The sequence below is a fragment of the Thalassophryne amazonica genome, chromosome 11, assembly GCF_902500255.1.
Source record: "Thalassophryne amazonica chromosome 11, fThaAma1.1, whole genome shotgun sequence".
Classification (NCBI taxonomy): Eukaryota; Metazoa; Chordata; class Actinopteri; order Batrachoidiformes; family Batrachoididae; genus Thalassophryne; species Thalassophryne amazonica.
In genome coordinates this window covers 77,941,530-77,962,124 of record NC_047113.1, presented here as the reverse complement: position 1 = coordinate 77,962,124, position 20,595 = coordinate 77,941,530, and the positions used below count along the sequence as shown (strand labels likewise).

The window sequence follows — 20,595 nt, the reverse complement described above, 5'->3', positions numbered from 1 at the left end:
TGCTATGCTAATGATACTCAGTTATACATGCCGATAACTGCTGGTAATCTCACACACATAAAATCCTTAGAAGATTGCCTTGCATCAGTGAAAAGCTGGATATTCAGCAATTTCTTACTTTTAAACTCGAACAAGACTGAAATGATAGTTCTTGGTCCAGTGAGACATCGGCATCAATTTGACAAGCTAAAGCTTAGCCTAGGCTCGCGTGTCATGCATCACACTGACAAACTGAGGAACCTTGGGGGTAATTTTTGATCCTGTGTTGTCCCTTGACCTCCACATTAGAAATATTACAAGGACTGCTTTCTTCCACCTGCGAAATATAGCGAAGATTCATCCCATCCTGTCTATGGCTGATGCTGAGACCCTGATTCATGCGTTTGTCTCTTCTAGGTTGGACTACTGCAATGTTGTATTTTCTGGTTTACTACAGTCCAGAATTAGGGCTCACCAATTGGTTCAAAATGCTGTTGCCAGACTTTTGACACGAAGCAGAAGGTTTGACCACATTACACCCATTTTGGCGTCTCTTCACTGGCTTCCTGTCCCAGTGAGATCAGATTTTAAGGTCCTGCTACTAACCTATAAAATTGTTCATGAACTGGCACCTCCCTACCTAGCTGACCTAATTAAACCCTACATACCGGCCCGGGCTTTGCGTTCTCAGGGTGCAGGACTACTTTGTGTCCCTAGGGTGAATAAAAAGTCTGTGGGTCACAGAGCTTTCTCTTATCATGCCCCTGTTCTGTGGAATGATCTCCCTGCATTAATAAAACAGTCAGATTCTGTAGAGACTTTCAAGTCCAGACTTAAGACGCACTTATTTTCTCTCTCATATGGCTAGCATACTGGCATAGTATGTTACTATGCTTCATATCCTTTAAAATTCATTTTATTAGTAACAGAACAGGTCTCGGCCTCAACGTTATCTAAATTCTGGGTTTGCTAGTGAAGCTTAGGGCTAGTGGCCGGTGACCATCTTCATAATTTCTCTGTTTTCCTGTTGATTTACTGCTGATGAATTATACCTTTAGGTGTAGTTTGTTCTGGCCGCCTGATTCTGCTCTTTTTCTCTCTGTCCAAGGTGCGGAGGGAAATACGTGAGAGTGGCATTTGTGGACAGCGGGATCCCATGCCTTAAATTATTGCAGCTGATGTTTTAGTTTTTGAAAATGAAACTGAAAATTGACAGAGAGAGACAAGACACAGAGAGAGAAACAGAGACAGACAGGGAGAGAGAGACAGACACACAGAGAGAGAGAGAGAGAGAGAGAGAGACAGAGACAGAGAGGCAGTGAGACAGACAGGCAGACAGAGACAAAGACAGAGAGACAGAGAAAGAGAGAGACAGAGACACAGACAGAGAGATAGTACAGCAGATAACAGAATATTTGCAGAGGAATCCTTCAAATCCGGTTACAAGCACCAAAGTTTGACCGTGTATACCTTTTGGTACATATTTTAGCAAAATAGCGTTAGCCATTTGAATTTTCAATAGGGGGGCAAGTAGGGGTCAATTGAAGAACTGCATAGGGGTTAAAAAAAATGTTCCAGTCATATTGAAAGCTACGAGTATACCACATTATGTGTCTGATCACAAAGATTCCAAAAAGGTACAGTTTAGACTATCTGTGATTGAATGTTCTGGAGTTATGGGGTAAAAACAGCAAGCATGGCAACAAAGGTCACTTTCACTTTGTACAGGGGTCAAAAGTTAAAGTTGCTCCACTTACAGTAAAACATAATGCAAATTATTGGTTGAGTTAGTAGGATTTTAAAAAGGAATAGTTTGCACCATGTGTCATGCTTAGTTATCATGTTAAGGGGTAACATATGTCAGTTGTCATGGAATCCAATCGATGTCGACATTGTTTGACCTTTACTTTGGAGACCAAACATTCAACACAGTCAGAACTATTACATTTGTTAATCATATTAGTTCAACCAATAATTTGCACCATGTTTTACCAAAACTGGAGTAACTTTAACTTTTGACTCCTGTACAAACTGAAACTGACCTTTGTCACCATTCTTGCTGTTTTTACCCCATAACTCCAGAACATTCAGTTATAGATCGTCCAAACTATACCTTTTTGGAATCATTGTCATCAGATACATAATGTGGTATCACTTTCAATATGATTGGAACATATTTTAATTTTGACCCTGTGCAATTCTTCAACTGACCCCTACTTGGCCCCTATTGAAAATTCAAATGGCTAAAGTTATTTTTCTACAATATGTACCAAAAGGTATACGAGGTCTGTTAGAAAAGTATCTGACCTTTTTATTTTTTGCTAAATACTGATGGATTTGAATCACGTGTGCTTGCATGAGCCAACCTTGAACCTTCGTGCACATGTGTGAATTTTTCACACCTGTTGATTGCGTCATTTGCTGGCAAGCAGCCTTTGTGTGAAGACGTGTGTAGTGCTCTTGTCAGATTTTCATTGCAAGGAAAATGGCGGAACGACTGGACCAGCGCGACTACATCAAATTTTACCAGAAACTGGGTGACAGCCAGGTGGAAACCATTCGGAAGATTCAGATGGCTTTCGGTGGCTTTTCAGTTGTGTGACTATCCGAGAAATTGTGGAAGAGGTGGGCATCATTTTTCGGAGTCCAGCATGTCCTGTGAGACTTCAACACGAAGGTGCTTTTGCTCAGCTTCATGCCGAAGCCTTCGGCTTGAATTTCACCGCCACTCTTTTCATGGCCAAATCTTCTGTCACAGTGGAATGTGCAGAAAAAGTGCTGATGTCCACCTCTTCCGCAATTTCTCAGACAGTCACACGACGGTCCTGCATCACCACAGCGTTCACTTTGGAAATGATCTGGTCGTTTCAGCATGTTGATGGCCGACCAGAGCGTGGCTCGCTCTCCACCGTTGTGTAGACGTCTTAAACCGGTTGTATCGCTCCTTAATCTGTGTGATGCCCATAGGGTCGTCACCGAAAGCCGTCTGAATCTTCCGAATGGTTTCCACCTGGCTGTCGCCCAGTTTCTGGCAAAATTTGATGCAGTCGCACTGCTCCAGTCGTTCCGCCATTTTCCTTGCATTGAAAATCCGACGAGAGCACTACACACGACCTCACACAAAGGCTGCTTGCCAGCAAATGATGCAATCAACAGGCGTGAAAAAATTCACGCATGCGCACGAAGGTTCAAGGTTTGCTCATGCAAGCACACGTGATTCAAATCCATCAGTTTTTTTCAAAAAATAAAAAGGTCGGATACTTTTCTAACAGACCTCGTACACAGTCAAATTTAGGTGCTTGTAACCAGATTTGAACGATTGTTACAGCTATCTGCTGTACTAAGAGACAGACACAGAGAGAGACAGACAGGCAGAGACAAAGACAACAAACAGACAGAGTGAGACAGAGACACAAACAGAGAGAGACAGAGATACACAGACAGAGAGACAGACAGACAGAGAGAAAGACAGACAAACAGACAAAGTGAGGCAGAGACACAGAGAGAAACAGAGATACACAGACAGAGAGACAGACAGACAGAGAGAAAGAGAGACAGCAAAGACAAAGACAGACAGCTAGACAGACAGACAAAGAGACAGACAGAGAGAGACAGACAGAGAGAGGGACAGACAGACAGACAGTGACATAGACAGAGAGACAGACAAACACATTGACAGACAGACACAGACAGACAGCTAGACAAAGAGAGAGATAGACAGACAGACAGACAGACAGAGACAGACAGCTAGACAAAGAGAGAAAGACAGAGACACAGAGAGAGAGAGAGAGATGTGAGGAAGAAGGAGAAAATAGGGATTAAGAGGGAAGAATGGAGGATGAAATGATTTCCAACTGATTATTTACAAGAAAAAAAAATCTGTTAACGGGCCATGTCAGGTCACTGAGGGTTTTTCGAAACATTTCTCTGACCTGGTTTCCGAGCAGCAGATCTTACAGATGAACAGCTTCTTGTCATTCTACCCACAGACAGCATCTGACTCTGGATCAGCTTTACAGAGCAGAACACTCACACTTTACACAGAATAAAACTGATGAACACGACCACAAACCAACCACTGGGGCTCAGAAACCACTGGAACACATAAACCACTGGACCACAGAAACCACTGGGGCTCAGAAACCACTGGAACACAGAAACCACTGGGGCTCAGAAACCACTGGAACACAGAAACCACTGGGGCTCAGAAACCACTGGAACACAGAAACCACTGGGGCTCAGAAACCACTGGAACACAGAAACCACTGGGGTTCAGAAACCACTGGAACACAGAAACCACTGAACCACAGAATCCACTGGGGCTCAGAAACCACTGGAACACAGAAGCCACTGGGGCTCAGAAACCACTGGAACACAGAAACCACTGGACCACAAACTAACCACTGGGGCTCAAAAACCACTGGACCACAAACCAACCACTGGGGCTCAGAAACCACTGTTACACAGAAACCACTGGACCACAGAAACCACTGGACCACAGAAACCACTGGACCACAGAAACCACTGGACAGCAAATAAAAACTGGACTGCAGAACCCACTGGAACACAGACAAAAAACTGGACTGCAGAAACCACTGGAACACAAAAAAACACTGGACTGCAGAAACCACTGAGCCACAGATAAAAAAAAAAACTGGACTGCAGAAACCATTGGACCACAGATAAAAAACTGGACTGCAGGAACCACTGGACCACAAAACCACTAGAACACAGAAACCACTGGAGCACAAAAACCACTGGACCACAGAAACCACTGGAACACAAAAACTACTGGGTGGTAAAAACCACTGGACCAGAAGTGGATATTGTTGGGTATTTAGTGACAAGTGAGGAAGATCACTGACACTGACAGGAAACACATTGACATTGACACATTGATGTGTTCTCCTGGTCATGATCCAGGATGTATGTGCCTCAGTGCGGAAGATGCCAGTGGCTGGACAAGGTTAAGGGCACACCCACATTTCATCTGAGCAAAGACACACCCACCTTTCACATGGCCAAGGGCAAGCCCATCTTTCGCCTGGCTACGGCAGATAGGTGATACCTTTGGAGAAGGGGGGGGGGGGTGGTCTGCCTGAGTCATTGCTATGCAGGTTGGCTCTCTAGTGTGGTGGATACGGCAACATGTAGTACCAACTCTTGTTCCCAGGCCTGACCCTCTGTGGTCAATGTGAAATTTTCTGATGAGGTCATGTTCTGGTAAGATGTCCTTTGTTCATGTCCCTATTAGTGTTGGAAAGTTGTATGATTCCATAATCGATCATCAAAGGTGACAAACATCATGATAAATATGTATTTCTTTATTCCTCGGATATCAAACTGAGCACTGGGGTCTATATCAGAGTGCTAAAGTGAGTCTTTATTTATGCACCTGAGTCCTGGAGAAGCAGCAAAGAGAAGCGCGTGATCTGACCCACTGTGGAGAACTGTGCGCATGTCAGTGGCTCCACCTGCTCTGGTTGCTCATCCAGAACAACGGAGGGATCATCTCCTTCATTGTCAGAATCCACACTGTCTGGTTCAGACTGACGACACGCTGTGCGCTCCGTCTTACTCCAATTTTAATAAAAAAACTGAAGCGCTTGCTCATCATTCATAAGACACCTCATTTTTACAAAACAAAAACAAAAAAAGGGCTGGTGTATCACTGTATTACATTACTAAGCCATATATATTGCTTTATAACAGAAAACTGTCAAAAGGGGGAATAAATACGAGGTCTCTTAGATAATAAACCGACCCTTTTATTTTTTTTTTAACTATATGGAATTGAATGACATGCGATTACACCAATCATGCTTGAACCCTCGTGCGCATGCGTGAGTTTTTTCACGCGTGTCGGTGATGTCATTTCCCTGTGGGCAGGCCTTGAGTGAGATGTGGTCCCGCCCTCTCGGCTGAATTCCTTTGTTTCACACGCTGCTCGAGACGGCGCGCGTTGCTTTATCAAAATTTTTTCTGGACCTGTGAGGAATATCCGAGTGGACACTATTCGAGAAATTAAGATGGTTTTCTGTGAAAGGTTTAACGGCTGATGAGAGATTATGGGGTGTTTCTGTCGGTGTAAGGACTTCCCACGGAGTGGGACGTCCTGCAGCGCTTCCAGGCGCTGTCGTCGGCCTGTTTCGAGCTGAAAACATCCTAATTTAAGGCTTAATTCACCCAGGACATCGTGAGAGAACAGAGAAGATTCAGAAGAGGCCGGCATGAGGAATTTATGCGGACATTCCACTGTTTAAGGACATTTTTTTAATGAAAGACGTACGCGCAAATTCGCCGAGTCGTTTCCGTGACGACTCGGCGAATCTGTGTGCGCCGCGACAGGAAAAACACCTCCGTGTTGAAAACCATTTGTAGAATTCAGGCGGCTTTTAATGGCTTTCAACAAGTGAGTAACTGAGAAATTGTTTAACAGCTTGGGCATGTTCCAACTTGCCCGTTAAGATTTCCAACGGAGGTGTTTTTCCTGCCGCGACCCCCCGCGGTCGGGTCCAGCCCGACATGCGACTCTGCCCGCACGTTCTTTCATTACAAAATGACCGTTAACAATGGAATGTCCGAATAAACTCCTCATGCCGACTTCTTCTGAAAGTTCTCTGTTCTCTGACGACTTACTGCGTCAACAGAGCCTGAAATGTGGAAGTTTTCAACTTGAAACGGCGAGACGCTGCCGCCTCGAAGCGCAGATCGCCGTCAGGCGCCGTGGACCGTCCTTAAAGCGACACTACCAGACCAAAATCTCTCATCAGCCGTTAAAATTTTTACCGAAAACCAGCTGAATTTATTGAATGGTGTCCACTCAGTTGTGCCTTACAGTTTTGAAAAAATTTTTATCAAACAAAGCAACAGTCTCTGAGCCATTCCTAAACAATGAAAAAAATCGACGAGCGGGTGGACGACTCCTCACTCAAAGACTGCCCACAGGCGAATGACGTAACCGACAGGCGTGAAAAAACTCTTGCATGCCCACGAGGGTTCAAGCATGTCTGATGTAATCACACGTGATTCAAATCCATATGGTTTTTGAAAAAAATAATAAGGTCGGATACTTTTCTAATAGACCTCGTATAAGTGTAAAGATGATGGAATATATCATAAGAGCAGTAAACTGATCAGTCCGTGTGAACGCCGCATGTGCCCATGTGCAGTTATTTCCACCAGTTGCAGCTGATCCACAGCGTGAATTCTGCCAACCAGAATAATAAACGAAATAATTAATTGTATCCACACAAAAGATTAATTCTGAACTATATAAGGTGCCTGAGCCCAGTGAAGCTGACCCCTCACCCAGATAATAAAAAATCCAAGCAAACAGGCTGAGTTTTCCCTGTAATTTCCGAAGGTACACGAACACAGCGGCAGCAGCAGCAGCACTCGCAAACCGGCTTCTGCACTGTGTGAAAACATTCAGCTGGTTGAACGAAGTCAAACTAAACGCTAACATTACAAAAACTAAGCAAATGATAAGAAACCATGAAGAATGACAGCAAAACAAAATAATGAAGAATTCAGGTTTTTGGCAGCATTCGTTAAAATTTTTCAATAGTTAAAAATCCTGACAAAGCGCGAGAGCTGCAGAAACGAAGCTGCGTGAAGGTTAAACAATGCCAACGAAAGTCAATGAAAGTAGAGATTTCTTTTTTCATTTGGGCTTCGTAGCCCTTTGTTAAGTGCCGTGTGACCGGGCCATTACTGGAAACTGTTGGGGGAATTTCCACAGCACCTAATCACATGGATAAAAAGTGAGTCTGTTCAGATGCTCCCTTGTTTGTCACTTAGGGTCGCCACAGCAGATCTGAGGTGGATCTGCATGTTCATTTAGCACAAATTTTACACTGGATGCCCTTTCTAATGCAACTCCATATTACATGGAGAATGGGCAGGAGAGGGGGTTGAACCTGGAACCTTCGTCACTGAAAGCAAGTGCAAAAATAGTGGGTTCATACCAGCTGAGCACTTTGTTCAGAACGCATCATTTGTACTACCTCAGTGAGATCCCAACTGTGAATATGTCACTCATTCACATGTTTAGTCACTGATCTGCGTCTCCACCTATTCTCCAACAGTCATGCCCAGTGAGACACTGGCCCCATGCAGACACATGAGGGGGACTATGATAAAAGACTTTTCCTGACTTTTGCAGAATGACAGACGAGGCTGGTCCAAAAGCCACCAGGTGACAGCTGAGGAGTTCCTCAACCCGTCACAGCAAATTAATAACAGTAAATGTAGAAAGAACCTCTTAAATTCATCAACAACTGTCCCCGCTAATGAGGCCAGGGACAGGAGAAGGAGGTGGAGCCTAATGGTGGGTGGAGACTGGAGTGCATAAAGAAAAGACAGACATGGGAAGAATATAAAGTGAGGAATCAAACCCACAACCTTCTTGCTACAAGGCAAAAGCAGTAACCACTGCCACCCCCCACCATTAAAATTTATTCAAAGAGCATGAAGGAAGTGACATCATCAGGCAGGACAGCATTTGAAAGCTCATTGGTGGGTCTCTTGGCTGCCACCACTGTCGTTCTGGCAGAGTTACAGGAAGTGAGCAGTGTTACCGCGCAGCCACCTGCCAGTGCCTGGCTGGGCCTGTGCTGCCTTCAGGGACTCACAGCTCTGTTGTTTTCCTGTCAATCAAACCCAGACAGATGTTCATGTTTGTGCATTTGTTTCTGTGTGAGTCGTGCCTGAGGTATTTGTGTTTCACGTTTTGGTGAAATGTGAAACACAAATAAAAATAACTGGTTATTGGTTAAATTCACCTGATTTCTTTTTCTGTACTTTTTTTTTGGGGGGGGGGGGAGGTGCTAAATTCTGGGTCAGTACAAATCCAAAAAACTTCTCCAGTCTCCGGGTCCTCCACACTGAGACACCTGTGTCCTGGAACATGTCCAGAGAAACTCACCACGTGGACTAAATGTGGTGTCTGATGTTCCCTCTCAGTATCAGTGATCCTCCTCATCTGAGTCTCACTAAGTAACCGTTCAATGGACACAAAAACATTTCATCAGGACCCAAGGATCCTCCACAGAGACCTGGGACCAAAGACATCCAGTCCTCACCTTAGGACACTGGTTAGAGTCCAAGATTCATATGCTCTATATGAAAAGTGCCCTGAGATGGGAGATAATTCAGCACTACATTAATAACACAGAGCTGTATGGATCAGAAGGTTTGTGCTGAGAATTATGACCATTTTTAAAATGTGTTTTAGTGTCACTGGGGATGATGAGGGGTCACTGCTGTCAGTCTGGAAGGAACAGGTCAGCTGTTCTAACAGACTGAGTGAACAAGTGAGCATTAGTTCCAACAGAACCGCTTCCTACACACAAATCATAGCAGTGACCTATTATATTTTTTATCATTAAAGGTAAGAGAGTAAACACACAAAACCCACAACTGAAGGAGAACATGATGAAAGTCACATGAAACAAACCTGCAGATTTTGAGACTGAAAATATCTCAATTTGTTAAGTCAAAATTTTTTATATATACAAGGTCTATTAGATAAGAAACCAACCCTTTTATTGTTTTTTTTTTAACTATATGAATTTGAATGACGTGCGATTACACCAATCATGCTGGAACCCTCGTGCGCATGCGTGAGTTTTTTCACGCGTGTCGGTGACGTCATTTCCCTGTGGGCAGGCCTTGAGTGAGATGTGGTCCCGCCCTCTCGGCTGAATTCCTTTGTTTCACACGCTGCTCGAGACGGCGCGTGTTGCTTTATCAAAATTTTTTCTGGACCTGTGAGGAATATCCGAGTGGACACTATTCGAGAAATTCAGCTGGTTTTCGGTGAAAAGTTTAACGGCTGATGAGAGATTATGGGGTGTTTCTGTCGCTGTAAGGACTTCCCACAGAGCAGGACGTCCTGCAGCGCTTCCAGGCGCCGTCGTCGGCCTGTTTCGACCTGAAAACATCCTAATTTAAGGCTTAATTCACCCAGGACGTCGTGAGAGAACAGAGAAGATTGAGAAGAGGCCGGCATGAGGACTTTATGCGGACATTCCACTGTTTAAGGACATTTTTAAATGAAAGATGTGCACGCAAATTCGCCGACGACTCGGCAAATCTGTGTGCGCCGTGACAGGAAAAACACCTCCGTGTTGAAAACCATTTGTAAAATTCAGGCGGCTTTTGATGGCTTTCAACAAGTGAGTAACAGAAATTGTTTAACAGCTTGGGCATGTTCCAACTTGCCCGTTAAGGTTTCCAATGGAGGTGTTTTTCCTGTCGCGACCCCCCGCGGTTGGGTCCGGCCCGACATGCGACTCTGCCCGCACGTTCTGTCATTACAAAATGTCCGTTAACAATGGAATGTCCGAATAAACTCCTCATGCCGACTTCTTCTGAAAGTTCTCTGTTCTCTGACAACTTACTGGGTCAACAGAGCCTGAAATGTGGAAGTTTTCAACTTGAAACGGCGAGACGCTGCCACCTCGAAGCGCAGATCGCCATCAGGCGCCGTGGGCCGTCCTTAAAGTGACACTTCCACACCAAAATCTCTCATCAGCCGTTAAAATTTTTACCGAAAACCAGCTGAATTTATCGAATGGTGTCCACTCAGTTGTGCCTTACAGTTTTGAAAAAATTTTGATCAAACAAAGCAGCAGTCTCTGAGCCATTCCTAAACAATGAAAAAATCGACGAGAGGGTGGGCGACTCTTCACTCAAAGACTGCCCACAGGCGAATGACGTAACCGACAGGCGTGAAAAAACTCTCGCATGCCCACGAGGGTTCAAGCATGTCTGATGTAATCACACGTGATTCAAATCCATATGGTTTTTGAAAAAAAAATAATAAGGTCGGATACTTTTCTAATAGACCTCGTATGTATATCTGTCCTGTTCTGTTTGTGTGGCGTTTGCACCCGTGGATAGTGACGGCGCTCTGATGAATGGAAACATGTAAGAATGGAAACACGTACACCAAAGGACAGTGGAACACGGAAAAACTGAGACACAGAGAGATGGTGCAGATGATTACTGTCTGAATGTACAATACAACAGGTTAAGAAGGTGACATGGAAACGTCAGGTAAAACAGCGCAGAGTGGATGTTATTAAAGCTCAGCTATAGAACATCGTTGTTAGTCTCAGAGTTGATTCTACTTTAGCGTAGATGTGACATTTGCCTACAACAGCATGTAAACACTTACATAAGAAACACCAAGAAGTAGCATGAAACTGGTGCAAAATGCAGAGGGTCTGTAGTTACAGTGGAGATCTAAAGTGGGCCAGACTGAGACCTGAAACTCCGCCCATGACCCAGTCCATGGAAGAACTGAACAGTGCAAAACACATCCTTGAGGAACACCAGAATTCACTGAGAGAACTGCAGAGTCTCTACGTCCACTCCCCTCAGCACTCACAGTCTCCTTGTCCAGGATGGAAAAAAGTGGTTCCAGCAAGTTGTTGGGATCCAGCAAATTCTCAGGATGTGCCAGAGAGCAGCCGGGACAACTGAATCACTTTGTCAAAACTCGCCGACATATTCAATGACTACTGGGAAACCCAGGAAGGGCCCAATGCTGGATTTCTTGGGTATGAAGCCAAACTAGTCTAATTGCTGAGCAGCAACGAGAACTCAGCCACATTAAGAACGGAGCCACACTAAGAACTGAACCATGTTAAGAACTGGACCACATTAAGAACTGAGCCACGTTAAGAACTGAGGCATGTTAAGAACTGAGCCACGTTAAGAACTGAACTACGTTAAGAACTGAGGCATGTTAAGAACTGAACCACATAAAGAACTGTGTTAAGAACTGAACCACATTAAGAACTGAGCCAAATTAAGAACTGAGCCACATTAAGAACAGAACCACATTAAGAACTGAACCACGTTAAGAACTGAGCCATGTTAAGAACTGAACCACATGAAGAACTGTGTTAAGAGGTGAGACACATGAAGAACTGAACCACATTAAGAACTGAATCACAATGAGAACTGAGCCACGTTAAGAACTGAGCCACGTTAAGAACTGAACCACATTAAGAACTGAGCCACATTAAGAACTGAATCACAATGAGAACTGAGCCAAATTAAGAACTGAACCACATTAAGTACTGAACCACGTTAAGAACTGAACCACATTAAAACAGAGCCATGTTAAGAACTGAACAACTTTAAGAACTGAACCACGTTAAGAAGTGAATGACATTAAGCACTGAACCATGAACTGAGGCACATTAAGAACTGAGCCACGTTAAGAACCGAACCATATTAAGAACTGAGCCACATTAAAAACTGAACCACGTTAAGAACTGAACCACATTAAACAATGAACCACCTTAAGAACTGAGCCACATTAAGAACTGAACCACGCTAAGAACTGAACCACATTAGGAACTGAACCACATAAGAAATGAAACATGAACTGAGGCACATTAAGAACTGAGCCAAGTTAAGCCCTGAACCATGTTAAGAACTGAGCCATGTTAAGAACTGAACCACATTAAGAACTGTGTAACAGGTGAGCCACATGAAGAACTGAGCCACGTTATGAACTAAGCATTAAGAGCTGAACCATGAACTGAGGAACATTAAGAACTGAGCCACGTTAAGAACTGAGCCACATTAAGAAATGAACCATGAACTGAGGCACATTAACAACTGAGCCACGTTAAGAACTGAACCACATTAAGAACTGGATCACATTAAGAACTGAACCACATTAAGAACTGAATCACATTAAGAACTGAACCATGTTAAGAACTGAACCACATTAAGTAATGAATCACATTAAAAACTGAACCATGAACTGAGGCACATTAAGAACTGAGCCACATTAAGAACTGGACCATATTAAGAACTGAGCCACATTAAAAACTGAGCCATGTTAAGAACTGAGCCATGTTAAGAACTGAACCACATTAAGAAATGAATCACATTAAAAACTGAACCACCTTAAGAACTGAGCCACATTAAAAACTGAACCACGCTAAGAACTGAACCACATTAGGAACTGAACATTAAGAGCTGAAACATGAACTGAGGAACATTAAGAACTGAGCCACGTTAAGAACTGAGCCAAGTTAAGAACTGAGCCACGTTAAGAAATGAACCATGAACTGAGGCACATTAACAACTGAGCCACGTTAAGAACTGAACCACATTAAGAACTGAACCACATTAAGAACTGAACCATATTAAGAACTGAACCATGTGAACAACTGAACCATGTTAAGAACTGAACCATGTTAAGAACTGAACCACGCTAAGAACTGAACCACATGAAGAACTGAGCCACGTTAAGAACAGAGCCACATTAAGAAATAAACCACGTTAAGAACTGAACCACATTAAAAAATGAACCACCTTAAGAACTGAGCCACATTAAGAACTGAACCACATTAGGAACTGAACCACATAAGAACTGAAACATGAACTGAGGCACATTAAGAACTGAGCCACGTTAAGAACTGAACCACGTTAAGAACTGAACCATATTAAGAACTGAACCATGTGAACAACCATGAACCATGTTAAGAACTGAACCACGTGAAGAACTGAGCCACGTTAAGAACAGAGCCACATTAAGAACTGAACCACGTTAAGAACTGAGCCATGTTAAGAACTAATCACATTAAGAACTGAATCACACTGAGAAGTGATCCACATTAAGAACTGACCCACATTAAGAACTGAACCACGTTAAGAACTGAACCACATTAAAAAATGAACCACCTTAAGAACTGAACCACGCTAAGAACTGAACCACATTAGAAACTGAACCACATAAGAAATGAAACATGAACTGAGGCACATTAAGAACTGAGCCAAGTTAAGCCCTGAACCACATTAAGAACTGTGTAAGAGGTGAGCCACATGAAGAACTGAATCACATTAAGAACTGAATCACAATGAGAACTGAGCCACGTTAAGAACTGAACCACATTAAGAACTGAACCACTTTAAGAACTGAACCACGTTAAGAACTGAATCACATTAAGAACTGAGCCACGTTAAGAACTGAGCCACGTTATGAACTGAACATTAAGAGCTGAACCATGAACTGAGGAACATTAAGAACTGAGCCACGTTAAGAACTGAGCCACATTAAGAAATGAACCATGAACTGAGGCACATTAACAACTGAGCCACGTTAAGAACTGAACCACATTAAGAACTGGATCACATTAAGAACTGAGCCATATTAAGAACTGACCCACATTAAGAACTGAACCACGTTAAGAAGTAAACCACATTAAGAACTGTATCACATAAAGAACTGAATCACATTGAGAACTGATCACATTAAGAACTGAACCACATTAGAAACTGAACCACATAAGAACTGAAACATGAACTGAGGCACATTAAGAACTGAGCCAAGTTAAGACCTGAACCATATTAAGAACTGTGTTAAGAGGTGAGCCACATGAAGAACTGAATCACATTAAGAACTGAATCACAATGAGAACTGAGCCACATTAAGAACTCAGCCACGTAAAGAACTGAACCACATTAAGAACTGAGTCACATTAAGAACTGAACCACATTAAGAACTGAACCACGTTAAGAACTGAACCACATTAAGAACTGGACCACATTAAGAACTAAGCCATATTAAGAACTGAGCCATGTTAAGAACTGAAACATGTTAAGGCCTGACGCACATTAAGAACTGAACCATGTTAAGAACTGAACCACATTAAGTACTGAATCACATTAAAAACTGAACCATGAACTGAGGCACATTAAGAACTGAGCCACGTTAAGAACTGGACCATATTAAGAACTGAGCCACATTAAAAACTGAGCCATGTTAAGAACTGAGCCATGTTAAGAACTGAACCACATTATGAAATGAATCACATTAAAAACTGAACCACCTTAAGAACTGAGCCACATTAAAAACTGAACCACGCTAAGAACTGAACCACATTAGGAACTGAACATTAAGAGCTGAAACATGAACTGAGGAACATTAAGAACTGAGCCACGTTAAGAACTGAGCCAAGTTAAGAACTGAGCCACGTTAAGAAATGAACCATGAACTGAGGCACATTAACAACTGAGCCACATTAAGAACTGAACCACATTAAGAACTGGACCACATTAAGAACTGAACCACGTTAAGAACTGAGCCATGTTAAGAACTAATCACATTAAGAACTGAATCACATTAAGCACTGAACCACGTTAAGAAGTAAACCACATTAAGAACTGTATCACATAAAGAACTGAATCACATTGAGAACTGATCCACATTAAGAACTGAGCCACATTAAGAACAGAACCACATTAGGAACTGAACCACATAAGAACTGAAACATGAACTGAGGCACATTAAGAACTGAGCGAAGTTAAGACCTGAACCATGTTAAGAACTGAGCCATGTTAAGAACTGAACCACATTAAGAACTGTGTTGAGGTGAGCCACATGAAGAACTGAATCACATTAAGAACTGAAGCACACGTTAAGAACTGAACCACGTTAAGAACTGAGCCACATTAAGAACAGAGCCACGTTAAAAACTGAACATTAAGAACTGAACCATGAACTGAGGCACATTAACAACTGAGCCACGGTAAGAACTAAACCACGTTAAGAACTGAGCAATGTTAAGAACTGAACCACATTAAGAACTGTGTTGAGAGGTGAGCCACATGAAGAACTGAATCACATTAAGAACTGAATCACAATGAGACCTGGGCCAAGTTAAGAACTGAACCACATTAAGAACTGAACCACGTTAAGAACTGAACCACATTAAGAACTGACCCACATTAAGAACTGAGCCATGTTAAGAACTGAACCACATGAAGAACTGAGCCACATTAAAAACTGAGCCATGTTAAGAACTGAGCCAAATTAAGAACTGAACCACATGTTAAGGCCTGAACCACATTAAGTACTGAGCCACGTTAAGAACTGAACTACGTTAAGAACTGAGCCACATTAAGAACTGAGCCACGTTAAGAACTGAACATTAAGAACTGAACAATGAACTGAGGCACATTAACAACTGAGCCACATTAAGAAATGGACCACATTAAGAACTGAGCCATGTTAAGAACTGAAACATGTTAAGGCCTGAACCACATTAAGAACTGAACCATGTTAAGAACTGAACCACATTAAAACTGAGCCATGTTAAGAACTGAACCACTTTAAGAACTGAACCATGTTAAGAACTGAATCACATTGAGAACTGATCCACATTAAGAACTGAACCACGTTAAGAAGTGAACCACATTAAGAACTGTATCACATAAAGAACTGGATCACATTAAGAAGTGAGCCACGTTAAGAACTGAACCATATTAAGAACTGAGCCACATTAAAAACTGAGCCATGTTAAGAACTGAACCATATTAAGAACTGAGCCACATTAAAAACTGAGCCATGTTAAGAACTGAACCATATTAAGAACTGAGCCACATTAAAAACTGAGCCATGTTAAGAACTGAACAATATTAAGAACTGAACCATGTTAAGAACGGAACCACATTAAGAACTGAATCACATTAAAAACTGAACCATGTTAAGAACGGAACCACATTAAGAACTGAATCACATTAAAAACTGAACCATGTTAAGAACTGAACCACGCTAAGAACTGAACCACGTGAAGGACTGAGCCACGTTAAGAACTGAGCCACATTAAGAACTGAACCACGTTAAGAACTGAACCACATTACAAAATGAACCACCTTAAGAACTGAGCCACATTAGGAACTGAACCACATAAGAACTGAAACATGAACTGAGGCACATTAAGAACTGAGCCAAGTTAAGACCTGAACCATGTTAAGAACTGAGCTTGTTAATAACTGAACCACATTAAGAGCTGCGTCAGTCACAGTCAGTCAGAGCTGCGTGTCGTCAGAGCGAGCTGCAAAAAGTTTGTACCTGAGTTTTCAGAGGTGGTGTTTGTAGTTGCCATCTGCCACGCCGGTGTTTGCCAACCCGGACAGTGGGAATACCACCTCAACCGGCAACTTAGCCCCGCGACTGGACAGCAACAACGTCCGAGGCCCGCCCAACGTGGTGAATTCACTGAGGCCGCGCGCTGCGTCATTAGAGCCGCGCGTCACGAGTGCCGCTTCCCCGAGGCCTCGTGCAGCCACCGCGGATCCATCAGCGCTAACACCGAGGCTGCGCGGCACCAGCGCAGTGCAGATCCATCCCGGTGACAAACAACGCAGGCTGTTAACATCGGCGATCGACAAGCTGCTCATAAGCCGACCATGGGGCCTAAGAAGGTTCTGACAGCGGAGGAAGGTGACGATATTAAAAAATCTCTGGACTTTCTATCAGAGGAGATTTCTGTTGTGAAGCAGCAACAGAAATCAATCATGGATCTGGTCAATCAATCAATCAATCAACTTTTTTCTTGTATAGCGCCAAATCACAACAAACAGTTGCCCCAAGGCGCTCCGGTGGAGGAGGTGAAGGCATTACGGCTCCAGAACGCCGAGAAAGACCGGCATCTGGTGCAGCTGGAAAATAGAGTGGCTGAATTGGAGCAGTACACCAGAATTAACGACGTCATCATCACAGGTCTTCATATCAAACCACGGTCCTACGCACGGGCGGTAACAGATGAGAGCGGAGGGGAGCCCAGTGAACAGGAGGTCAGCTCTGTGGAAAAACAGGTTGCTGATTTCCTCCTATCTAAAGGTATAGAAATGGATTTAAATAACATTGAAGCGTGCCACCCTCTGCCCCGGAGAAATGACGGTGATAAACGAACCGTCATCATGAGATTCATCAACAGAAAACACAAAACAGCACTGTTAAAACAAGGAAGAAAACTGAAAGGGACAAACGTATTCATCAATGAACATCTCACCAAACGGAATGCCGACATCGCCAGGAAAGCACGCTTCTTAAAGAAACAGGGAAAAATCCAGCACACATGGACTTCAAACTGTAAAATATTCATCAAACTGAACGGATCACCAGAACAAGCAAAAGTCATGGCAATAAGGAACATCGAGGAGCTGGACAAATATGAACAATAGGTATGAGGACTCAAACACATCACAGCACCATGATGCAGCCTGGAGCAACCCACTCATCCACATCATCTACACCCGGAGACAAGAGAGACATAATGACTAAGGATAATGATCCGTTTATTTCTGCCCAGGAGCTCTGTCTAGATACATTTAATTATAATAACTCTGCTAATCACCCCTTCAAATCTGAAAATGATCCTGATACCTTTTTCAGTGAGAATATTGTGAGACAGTGCAAATATTTTACAGAAGAACAATTCAAAAATTATAAAATCAATGATGAAAATTTTTCAATTATACATTTCAACAGCAGAAGTCTTTCTCGTAATCTGTCCACTATTAATGATTGTTTGAAAACATCCAAAAAACGTTTTTCAGTTATTGCAATTTCAGAAACATGGTTAAATGAGGATAATAAAGATCTGGTATATCTTGATGGTTATGAATTGTTCCTGGTTAATAGGCAGACGAGAAGGGGTGGAGGCGTTGCATTGTTTGTAAGGTCAGATTATAACTGTAAACTCATTAACAACACGTCATTTACAGTGGACATCATGGAATGTGTTACCATAGAAATGACATCTATAAACTCCAAAAACATAGTTGTTAGTTGCATTTACAGAGCTCCTGGGACAAATATTGACACCTTTGAAGACATTATCTTAGGAATGTACAACAAAATCAACAGAAATAAGCATTTATTTGTCTGTGGAGATTTCAATATAGATTTTTTAAACCCTCACAATCATCCACAAATTACCTCATTTATAAACACCTTGTACTGTTTAGGACTGTTTCCAACCATCATTCATCCTAGCAGAATAACTATGGACTCAACAACTCTCATTGACAATATTTTAACTAACGTTATATCCGGTAATCTTAGTGGGGGACTACTGGTCAGTGATATCAGTGATCACTTGCCAGTTTTCTCAGTCTTTGCATTGGAGGGTTGTTGTATGTATCGAAGCAATATCAAATTCATGAGTAGAAAAGTAACACCTGAAACAATTGATAATTTAAGGGAGGATTTATCAAGTCAGAATTGGTCAGATGTTTTTGTTGATGATGTTGACAGGTCATATGATGCTTTCATTTCCATTTTTTCCAGTTTGTATAATAAACACTGTCCATTTGTTGACAAAATATATAGAAATCAATATAGCAACAAACCATGGATAACTAAGGGACTTCAGAGGGCATGTAAAAAGAAAAAACGTACTATATAAACAATTCATAAAACTACGAACTAAGGAAGCTGAAAGTAAGTATAAAACATATAAGAATAAGTTAATATCATGAGACTCAGTAAAAAAAACATATTATAATGAGTTACTTGTCAAAAATAGAAATAACATCAAAAACACATGGAACATATTAAATGAAATAGTAAAAAAGAATAGAGTAACTAGAGATTATCCTTCATTTTTTCAGAGTAACAACTACATCACGATTGATAACGACGAGTCTATTGCTGAACACTTTAATGAATACTTCGTTAATGTGGGTAAAAATCTTGCCAGTAAGATTGACTCATCAACTAATAACTTCTGGGTAAATAATTCAACATTTAACAAATCTGTTTCAATGTTCATTGGTGGTACTCATGAAAGGGAAATACTTGATCTGGTTCATGGTTCAAAAAGTAAGAAATCGACTGATTTTAATAATTTGGATATGGCTTTATTAAAAAAAGTTATTGATTGTATAGTAAAACCGTTCAATTATATTTGCAATATGTCACTAAGTACTGGTAAATTCCTTCTCAAATGAAAATAGCCAAAGTAATTCCTCTGTTTAAAACTGGTGACAAACACACATTTTCTAATTATAGACCTATATCACTCCTGCCACAATTTTCCAAAATTTTGGAAAAAGTATTTGCTAAAAGATTAAATGATTATTTACTGAAGCATAACATCATTTGTGAAGAACAATATGGATTCAGAAGGTCTCGAACTACATCACATGCTTTGATGGACTTTGTGGAAAGTATTGCAACTGCAATTGATAATAAACAATACACAATAGGTGTTTTTTTTTATTTACAGAAAGCGTTTGACACAATTAACCATGGAATACTATTAAGTAAACTGCAGAAATATGGAATCAGAGGTCTGGCATATGAATGGATAGCTAGTTATTTACAAGGCAGATTTCAGTATGTTCAATTCAATAATACAAATTCTGAACTCAGGGATGTCACATGTGGGGTGGCGCAGGGCTCAGTGCTGGGTCCTTTGTTGTTTATAATCTATATAAATGATATAAGTTGGGTGTCGAGTTCACTGAGATGTGTCCTTTTTGCGGATGATACAACTGTGTTCTGTAGCGGTGAAAATCTTGAACAGCTTCTGGACATAGTGGAGAAAGAACTGGAAAAATTTAAGGTTTGGTTTGACGCTAATAAGTTGTCACTCAACCTTGGGAAAACTAAATGTATTATATTTGGAAATAAACAGGCACCCAAATGTAAAAATTTAACTATAAACAATAAGGAAATTGAGTTAGTAACAGAGAATAAATTTTTAGGTGTTATAATTGATAATAAACGTAGCTGGAAACCACATATAAATTATGTGAAATCAAAATTGTCAAAAACTATAGCCATTTTGT

The 20,595-nt window shown here is 41.8% G+C and overlaps 1 protein-coding gene across 3 annotated transcripts in view; it reads right to left on the bottom strand.

Moving 5' to 3' along the window:
• The window catches only part of LOC117520898 (transcription factor COE3-like), a 240,964-nt gene that overhangs the window by 50,525 nt on the left and 169,844 nt on the right, over nt 1-20,595 (bottom strand). The gene's annotated exons all lie outside the window — the stretch shown is intronic.